This window comes from Vidua macroura, chromosome 4 (genome assembly GCF_024509145.1).
Source record: "Vidua macroura isolate BioBank_ID:100142 chromosome 4, ASM2450914v1, whole genome shotgun sequence".
In the NCBI taxonomy this organism is placed as follows: domain Eukaryota; kingdom Metazoa; phylum Chordata; class Aves; order Passeriformes; family Viduidae; genus Vidua; species Vidua macroura.
This window is the reverse complement of record NC_071574.1, coordinates 823,937-833,281: the sequence shown is the minus strand read 5'-3', so window position 1 is coordinate 833,281 and position 9,345 is coordinate 823,937. Positions and strand designations below refer to the sequence as shown.

The 9,345-nt window shown below is 42.4% G+C and overlaps 1 long non-coding RNA gene across 1 annotated transcript; it reads right to left on the bottom strand.

The window, feature by feature from the left end:
- Nucleotides 1–2: 2 nt before the first annotated feature.
- On the bottom strand, nucleotides 3–7,076 carry LOC128806302 (uncharacterized). Its single transcript, XR_008436774.1, has 5 exons — nucleotides 6,988–7,076; nucleotides 4,526–4,727; nucleotides 2,512–2,632; nucleotides 489–633; nucleotides 3–66 (listed from the first exon to the last, which is right to left on the bottom strand). It is a non-coding gene; the product is annotated as an uncharacterized LOC128806302 (long non-coding RNA).
- Nucleotides 7,077–9,345: the final 2,269 nt, after the last annotated feature.

Below are 9,345 nucleotides of genomic sequence, written 5' to 3'. Positions count from 1 at the left end.
ACAGAGAGAGATTCTCAGAGTTTTGGAAGTGTCTGGGGCCTGACCAGCTGGAAGGGTTTCCTTGCCCTGTGGCTGGATTTCCATGCAGGAAAACCAGAGAAGAGAATTCACTTAAGAAGAGCTGCTGGTTGGAGAGTCTCCCTTGGAGGTGCACTCAGCAAGGCAGAAGCTGTGATATAAATAAGCTCCTGTGCCTGTGGGCACTCAGCCTCCAGCCTTTACAACCCATCTGTCCCTTCCATAAGCAAGCTCAATTTTAGGAAATTTTTGTGACAAAAGCCTGCAAGGGAACTCCTGTCTCTTTCCAGCTCTCTGTTCCTTCTTCCAGCCCTGCTAGATTTCCCCCACCTAATCTAATACTCTATTAACAAACAACCTTTTGTTGACATTCTCCCCAGAGAATTTAGTTCTCAGCCTCTGAGAGTGGCAGCTGATCCCTAACCTGCCTTCTGTTCCCTGAGAAAAGGCCACTCTGATCCCTCACCCACCTGGTCAGGCTTCCTGCTGTGAAGAGGATCTCCGTGGAGCAGGGAGGAAAGAACATCTGAACCTTTGCACACAGCAGTGAACTTGGGGCTGGGCAGAGTGAACTGACCCAAGAGCAGCCTCAGAGGTGCTCTTCAACTCAGGCAGCTGTGGAAAATGGCCATAAATAAATCAATGAAGCACAAAATGCTTAACCTAGAACTGAGCTGAGGGTCCCAGGACTCAGCAGGTCATTACCCTGTCACTGACTGCTGCGCCTGATCTCCAGCCTGGAAGCAGCTCCCCCATTCCCCAGACAGTCACAAGTCGGGCAGCCCACGCTGCCTGCAGGAAATGCTCTGAGCCAGCCTCCCCTCTGCCACCACCCAAATGTCTAAGCCAAACTCCAGGGCTCATTTGGAACCAGAGCCTGCCTTTGGGGCCAGGCTCTGCAAATCCCATAGCAGGTGTGGGATATTCCTGAGTGATGAAGGGTCCTTGGCAAAGCCAACTTTTGTACCACTGAGTATCAACTGATTTCCCACAAAACTTCATTTGTTTCCGGTCTAATTCTGCCTAGCATGAACAGTTTAAAACACCCTACTGCAACAACTTCTCCACTTGCTTGCCTTTCATTTTCTCCAGAAATTAAATACATTACAGCAGCAGATCTTTGATGTTTATTATAGAATAAATGATTTATTCAGACATAAAAATATTTTGAGCCCTGCTGTTATATGTACAATGGTATAATAGATAACCCAAATTCACACAGTAAATGTGATGCCAGAAAACAGCAATACATATTTTATTGGGAGAAACTTGTGCTCTTCAGATGTAGCTTTGATTTAATATCTCTTTGGGTACCGTAGTTTAGCTGATTTAACTTTTAGTCAAGAAGATGAGTAATAAGGATTCAAACTATATGGTTTTCAAACTGCAAATTAGTTATCTGACTGGTTTTCACTTACAACAATGTAAAACTACTCAAGTATTTAATTTACTGGTATAGCAAACAGTGCCTTCATCAATTTACATTTCTTCTTCTCTTTTAATGCTTTCAGTAGATTAACAGAGCTGTATAAATAGATACAGTTCATACTACTTTGACTGAGCTTTTAGACTGAGGGAAAGGAGGTGACCACTTATAATGTAAATGTGGGGGGAAAATTCTTTCACAAACTAGGATATCTTCACAGATCCTGACCTGATTTGTACTGCTGCTGAAATCAAGCCTTTCTAGACTAAGAACATTGTGACCTCAAGATGAACTTTTGAGAAGAGACCAAAACTAAAGCATGCATATCAAAAAGAATGAATCAGGTATGCCTTTTACTAACGAAGATAATGGATGAAACCAACAGTGACCATTGGGAAACCTCAGTGAAATAAGACTACTTTCATATTGGAGGAACACATTTCTAATTTGCTATTACTTTCTTAGTAACCTTGATTAAGTATTACAGAGTGCAACGTGGACATCCTCCAGTATTTGCCTGTAATACGAAGAACAAACTGTGCCCACTGGAGGAGCTCAATCAGTGCAAGATACTTTTCATCAGAAGCACAGCTGTTCATCTGGCATTCCCCATGGCTGCAAAGCAGATGTTTTAAGGAAATTACTTTAAGTAGGGGTGAGAAGATCCATTCTGGCAATGGGAACCCCTGCCCAAAGGTTGAAGAGTGCTGGTGGGCAGCACTGTGCACACACTGCTCAGCTCTGCACAGCCAGTGCCCTGCCAAACACTGGCAACTACCTGAGGTGAGGGAGCGCCGTGGTCCATCCTGCCCTGGTGATGGATGCATGGACATACAGGGGCAGAGAGGTGAGAGCCAACACCCCAGAGCAGCATTCCTCCAACGTCCAAGCACAATTCCACTCTGCATTCCCTGCCCTTTTACATAACTGAGCTCCTGTGGGTGTAGATCCATAGCCATGGCTGATTCCCCAGTAACTGAAATAAAAGGCTGTTCCTTTCTAGCCCTGCTAGGGCTGCAAAGCCCATGGAGTCCTAGAAAAGGGAGCTGCTTTCAATTTTGGCTTACCAGCACTGGCATCAACTCAGCTCTCCCTGCAAAATCTTCAGGACCAATGAGGCAGAAAGCAGGAAAGGCAGAGCTCTGGCTTTCAGACCACAGGTGAAGCTTCCAAAGATTTCTTCTCTTTCTGAGAATTAAAAATATATTAAAGCAGAGTCACTGTAAGCAGCGTATGTGCAAGCACGTATCATCTTTGTGCTGTACACAGGCAGAATCCCACTCTGAGATGGAGCACTGAGACACAGAGTCCCTCCTCAGAGTCTGTGTGTTTTAGAGATGTGTTTTAGAGAGCTCTCTCCACCCCACTGATGGCATTTCTGACATGGCATCAACTGCCACTGCCTGCTTTCCTGCTGCTCTCCCTCTACTGTGTCTGACAGTATTTTTAGCATTTAACTGACCTAAAAATGGCTTCTGACTGCTCCTGAAAATGCAAAAAAAAAGGTCCCACTAAAAACAGCACTTAGGGAGAAATTAGGATTAAAGAGCAGCCAGCACTTAAACCCTGCAAACCTGAGTGATGCCAAACTGACTGCAGTGACAGAGCTCAAGAGCAATCTAATGGATGTTTTCTGCTGTTTCCAGTGAAGCATTTAAACATTGCAATGTAAGGCTGTTTAAAATGCACATTCTATGCCACTTTAATTCAAGCTACAGCAGTGGATTGATAAATCTCCTACTTCTGATTGGCACACAGCAAAAGATCTCCCACACCTCTGGGTGTTGTGTCCTGTAAATTTAACAGCAATTTTTTAATACTGTGTATCCTGCAACAACTTTGTGTTGTAAAACCTGAACTATAAAATCAGTACTTCTAAAATTTTTGCTGTACCCTGCAGCCAGACCATAACATGAGGCACATCTGAAGGCCTAAAATTTGCAGCTTTAAAATTTCTCTACTGAATAATTAGATACTGCCTTGTATGCCTGCTACAATGTTTTGCACATAAATTACTTATAAACCACTGTGAGATTCAAACAAGAAGTTGACAGGGAAAAACAGGTATTAACTCCTGTAAGTAATTTAGGCTTGTCAAAACTATAAATTGTTGCCTTACTTTTTTCTTTTTATGACTTGTGACACAAGAATGGATTACCTCTGCACTATTTTCTACCTTGGTTATGATTTTTGTCATTCAAATAAAGGCAGAGCAAGAAAGAATGAAAATAAATTATTATGGCTCAGTGTAAACTATTTGCAGGATGGTGTTAAAAAGGAAATTAAGAGAAAAAATATATTCCTACATTTCTATTCTAGTAATGAGAATTGTAGCCTTAATGGAAAAATCACGTAAAATTAACTAATGTACATCTAGTTTTGGTGCAATTATTTAGTTCTCCATGCTGCAACATCTGACAGCAACTCACGTACAACGACCTTGAAGTTCTAAAAATAATGACTAAAATTTTCACCTTTCCTCTCCACTGCTACAGTTCAGTGTCACTACAATTCATCCACCTGGTGCCATTTTCCCAGCTGGCTGTAATTCTTGTCACAGAAATGAAGAATTTGAAACCTTTTCCAGATCATTTGTAACATTCTGCATTTACTTCCATTGCTAATTCTATCTCCACATTCACTTACAGGCACGATCTCTGAATACATATTGTACTGGTCCACTGAGCCAACCAAGTGAAATATGGAATATTAACAAGATGAAACTTCTTTTTCCTTGCTGAATGGTGTGTTACCACATATCACTAGAAGACATCCCAGTTCTTATAAATCACACTGCACCGTGCATAATAAAGGGGAATGACTCAGGAGAAAAGGAAAAATATCATTGGTGTGCTCTTAAAGTTATGTCAGAGTCACTCATAGACACCTACAAGTGAGACCGCATTGTGGCATACAGGTGTATTTCACCAGCTGTGCCAGAGATTCTATCAGTGTACTCTGTTTTAACCACAGAATGATGCACTCCAGATAACTCTGCATCCAGCTCTGAGCCTTACTCAAAATTCCATCACCAAGCCAACGTTCCATGAACTCTGTTGTACAAAGGGTCAGCAAGCTCACCGTGCCCGTCACAGAGCCTGTTAAGATTTCCTGAGTGACCTTTCCTTCAAGTACTGAGATGTTCCAGGAGGAGGGTCACAGTCCTCTGGTTTGCCAATGAATTTGTTCTTCAGCTCAACCTCTCCTTGCAAAGAGGTTTCCTGCAGCACAGAGCTGCCCCGTGCTCCTCCTGGCCTTGCAGAAGGTCCAAGTCTCTCAAGGCCTAAATCTCTCAAGGACAGAATTAACAACAGACTGCCAGGAAGCACTACAGCCCAGTTCCCATCCCTTTTCCCTCCAGCACACCCTATCAAGGTATGAAGCACGCTGCACACTCAATCTGAAACACGGGGAAATGCAAAATGTGGGTAGCCCGTGCTACAAAATACAAATTTAAAATACGAATTTAACTGCCCGGGGCAGAACTCTCTGAGAGGGCTTGTGCTCAGCTCAGCACAGGGAGAGGTCAATGCTGAGATGAATTTCTTTCCAGGCAGCAGCGCTCAGTGCCCTTCTCTGTGTTTAATGGGTGCCCCCAGGCTCCCTTTTCCGATATCCTGCCCTGAAGGCAGAACCGGGAATGATTCACGGCCACTCAACCACCTAAACAAACAAGGAGGTGCATATTGACATCTGGGAAAAAACTCTCACAGGTGCCCCTCATCATTTTAGACCAGGGGTTTTAATATGGGAAGCTGCCCCGAGAATTGAGTTGCTTCAAGAGGTTGTCTCCTATTTTAAGATGTCACCCATCTTTTGTGTGCAAGAAGGACCTTTTTAACCCTGTTCATTTCTGGCTTCGTTGGTAACTCTGCTGTGAGGGATTTGTACAACGGTGCAATACTTGCCCATAGCCCTGTGGGTCCTTAACCCCACACAATTCTGCAATTTCCAAACATCAGATACTCATTTTAGTATTTTCCCACCACCCCTCTTTACAGAGGTGCAAAACACAGAGCATGTTAAGAATTCAATCACACCAGGAGGTGTCATTTGTGTGTCACAAACCAGCCTTCCTAGGTGTTTGGAGAGGTTTCAATATTGTTACTATTCTACTTAAAATGCTTCTGGTTTTATGTCTAACATGAGATGTTGCTTCAGTGCTACCAATAAGCCAGAGAAGCATTTGCAGTATCTCTGCTGCATTATTTGGACTTTTATATGTACACAGATCTGTCCATCCAGTCACCTGCAAACCTGATGTGACAACTCTGTCATTTGCCACTCCATCACAGCTCCACTACTTATTCAAAGCAATGGTACAAAGCTGTTTTCTGCTTTTACTCTTACTAGATGGAGAACTGCAGAAGGTAAACAATATGAATTTAACTTGCTTCTCCTAACAGAAATAACATACACTGTTGTACTACAACCTAAAAAACCAGATTTGCTGATATTAGAGATTCACTTGCAATTCTATTTCTCCTCTTAGCAAGGACAGAACACAGCATCACGAGCTGGGAAGTTTGCCTTTCCTTTACATTCCTGTATATTATCTTTGCAGTTTAAACAACAGTGTATTGTTTAAAAAACTCACCATAGTAGCTGTGCAATATGGTATTGCATCTGGGCACCATCCATTTCCAAGAAATGCCACCTACAGGACTGCATTTGGATCTATTCTGGGGAGGAGCCAGGATTTCCAACACTCAGTTTAAAATTTGGCTATTTTTCTCTTCCTTTGTTTATAAAATCCTGTCAATTTATGGGAAGAAAAAGCTCTTCTGAACATGATGTGCTTATAACCAACAAGATGGTTTAGAGAGATTTGGACTTTCAGACATTTGGGTTGAATTTCAGCTGTGTCTCAGCACAGTAATTGATTATCTCAAAAATAATTCTACCTTCAGCTCCAGTCTATCAGACCAGACAATTCCAAATGTTTTTAAAAGCCAGGCTATTTTAACCACTTTGCAGAATGCCAGTCTACCAGATGGAGAAAGAAAACCCTAGCAAGAAAACAACGGGATTATTACATTACTTTAGACCGTGGAAGTCTCTTCATAGAGAAAAACATCTGCTGTGTCTATGCGTGTGCATGTGTTTAACAAAAAAAGGCTGGCCTGTCTGTGTGTACATGTCTGTACACAGTCTAACAGCTGAAGGCTTTGCATTTGAGAAAGCTACTTCAGAAAAAAACAAATTTCTTTTCATGTTCATGTAGTTTTACATGAAATTCAGAATAGGTGTCAGGAACTCAGTGGAAATGCACCTCTTAAACCGACACTCACATCTGCCCTCTTGCTTTCACAAACCAATTGTTCAAAGGGAAAACCCTTAAATACACATCCCAGGGTCCTGGTCATTTCTCCAACAGACTTCCTAAGAATTTGGATCCATAGAGACTCTGATTTGGCAGCCATATACAACAGCATCAGGTTTCAACTGGAATGGGTTCAAACATCCCCTTTGCAAACAGCAGCCAAAGGAATGGGAGGATGCTTTCAATTAAGAGCTCTACAATTAAGTATCAAACAACTCACCCAAGTCTTAGTCTGATCAGGAAGCGATGCTTGGATCTCTCTTCACATCAGCCCTTCCTTCACCTTCTGCCTCTCTTGTCCTTGTCCTGTGCTCAACCACAATTTCCCTCAGCTAATGCTGCAGTGTGCACAAAGGCAAAATGTGTTCCAAAGGAATTCAATAAAAAAGCTGCTCCCCTGCATTCAGCCACCAGTATTAACCTTCTCTAATTCTTTTAATGCACTGTTCTTTGATTAAGGATTTTTATTGTACTGCAATGTTAAATGCTCCCCATCTGTTCAGGAGGGCAGTGCCATTCTCCAGTGGCATGAATGAACTGGGAGGGATTTGCTCTGGAGGTGACTTTTGGGGCTTTGCTGCTGTTGGCTGATGCTTTCATCACAACCACTGTATAAATATCACCAATTGTTTGTGGCAACTGGCAACAGATAAAGGAAAGGCACTGACTGGCCCCCATGGATAATGTGTGAATATCCTGGAATGAGACAGTCTGGTCTGTGTCCCAGAAAGATCCTTCCATCAGTGATATTGCGATAATTTCCATGATTGTGAGGAGTTCATTGTGCTAAGGCAGTAAAAGCACACCCCCCCCGCCACCCCAGTTTTATTTCTTGTCTGCTCTAATTTTGTTACTTCAGTTTAACACATTTATGTTCCAAGTGTAATAATGGTTTGAATTCATGCCCAGCTTACATCATAAAAATTCAATTGCTAAAAAGGCTTTCTTTTAGTATCTGCTGTCTTCTGAAAGGACAAATATAGCTCTAGCATTTTCCTTCTCTCATCATGTCACTAAAATATATAAAAAAGCCCTTTAGAGATTAATGTGATCTGGTTGTGCAGATATGATAGAGTTCTTACCACCTAGAACCTTCATGTAAAAATCCACATAGTGAAGGAGAACAAATGTTCTCCAAAAATCTAGTTTGATATCTGAAACTTCCATTTAAAAAAAAGCATCTCTAATTAAGAGGGCAACAAGAAAAAAACATTTTCACAGTATCTCAGATATTGATTTCAAATATAAAAACCTGTTTAATACAGAAATATTGGTATGTCATCCTAGCTACTCCCTTCAATGTTCATCATTAAATGCATTTACTATATTCATAACACATAAAATGTGTGTCCATGGATTAAAGGACCCAACAATTTAAAAGCCTCAAGCTCTTCCTCTAAAATAACCAAATTCTGTGCATCACCTTCCCTTAAGGGCGGAAGTGCAGCTGACAATGGCAGTGTCTCCCTGACACCAAAGCCAACTGGTGAATTTAGCCCAGCTCTGCATTCCCCAGTCACATTTTGTAACCTGGCTGTGGAGTCCTTGCTCTCTTTGGGCTGGAACTGAATGTGCAGATGAGCTGGTACAGCAGAATCAGCTTTTCTCCTCCAGCCTGCACCCCCCCTTGCTGCCCCTGTGTGATTTCCCTGGCCTGTCTGGATGCAGGGACTGGTGCCCCAGGCTCCACCCTCGGCAGGGACTAAATATCCCAAATATCTCCCTTGTCCCTCTCACCTGGAAGCTCACTGCTCACAGAACAATGCCTGCCCGAGGCCCCTTCCCCTCCACAGCAGCCCAAACCCAGCTGTTAACAGAAATTCCTCTTGGCAGTCTGCAGGGACCTTCTCCTTTCCAGACTCTGATCCATCACTAGATTTCCACACTCTCTGACCCACCAGTCACCCTTAACATTTTCCTACCTTATTTATACTTCTTTTCATTCTGCTGCTAGCCTGGCTTCTCTCAGCTCACCATTGCTTCTTATTCTGTCTGTGGCCTGGCTGCTCTTTTAACTCCTCCTTGCAGAGCCTGTCTCATTCCCTCTCCAGTTTTCACTGAGGTGCCTCATTAGGCTCAGCCTGCCACTGAGCACCTTCTCCCTCTTCACACCAACAGCACCTGCAATCCCTTTGTCCAAAGTTTTGCACAAGGATGTCAATTCTGACAATTCTAATCCAGGGAGTTAATTTTTGATGCTCTAAATGAATCTCTAAAGCTGAAATTTGGAAACCAAGCTGTTGGTTCAGAGGAAAGCTGTTACTGCTTCCGAGCAGAGCAAACAACAAACTTAATACAAAAAACCAGATTTTTCTCCCAGAGATTATGTTATCTGTGATTCTGAGGAAGACCTTTGAAATGTTAATAAACTGTATGAGATTAAGGTGCCTTGAAGACACCACCGTCCTGATGAATTCCTGCAGTAAACATTGACAGAATAAGGAAATGAATAAAAAAGTCCAGCCTCAAAGGGATCAGAGATGAGATACAAAGGTGCCCATTTAAAAGGGAAGCTGAAACATTCAGCTTATCTAGCTAAACATATTACGGCTATTTTAGCATTATTTTTATAATAGCA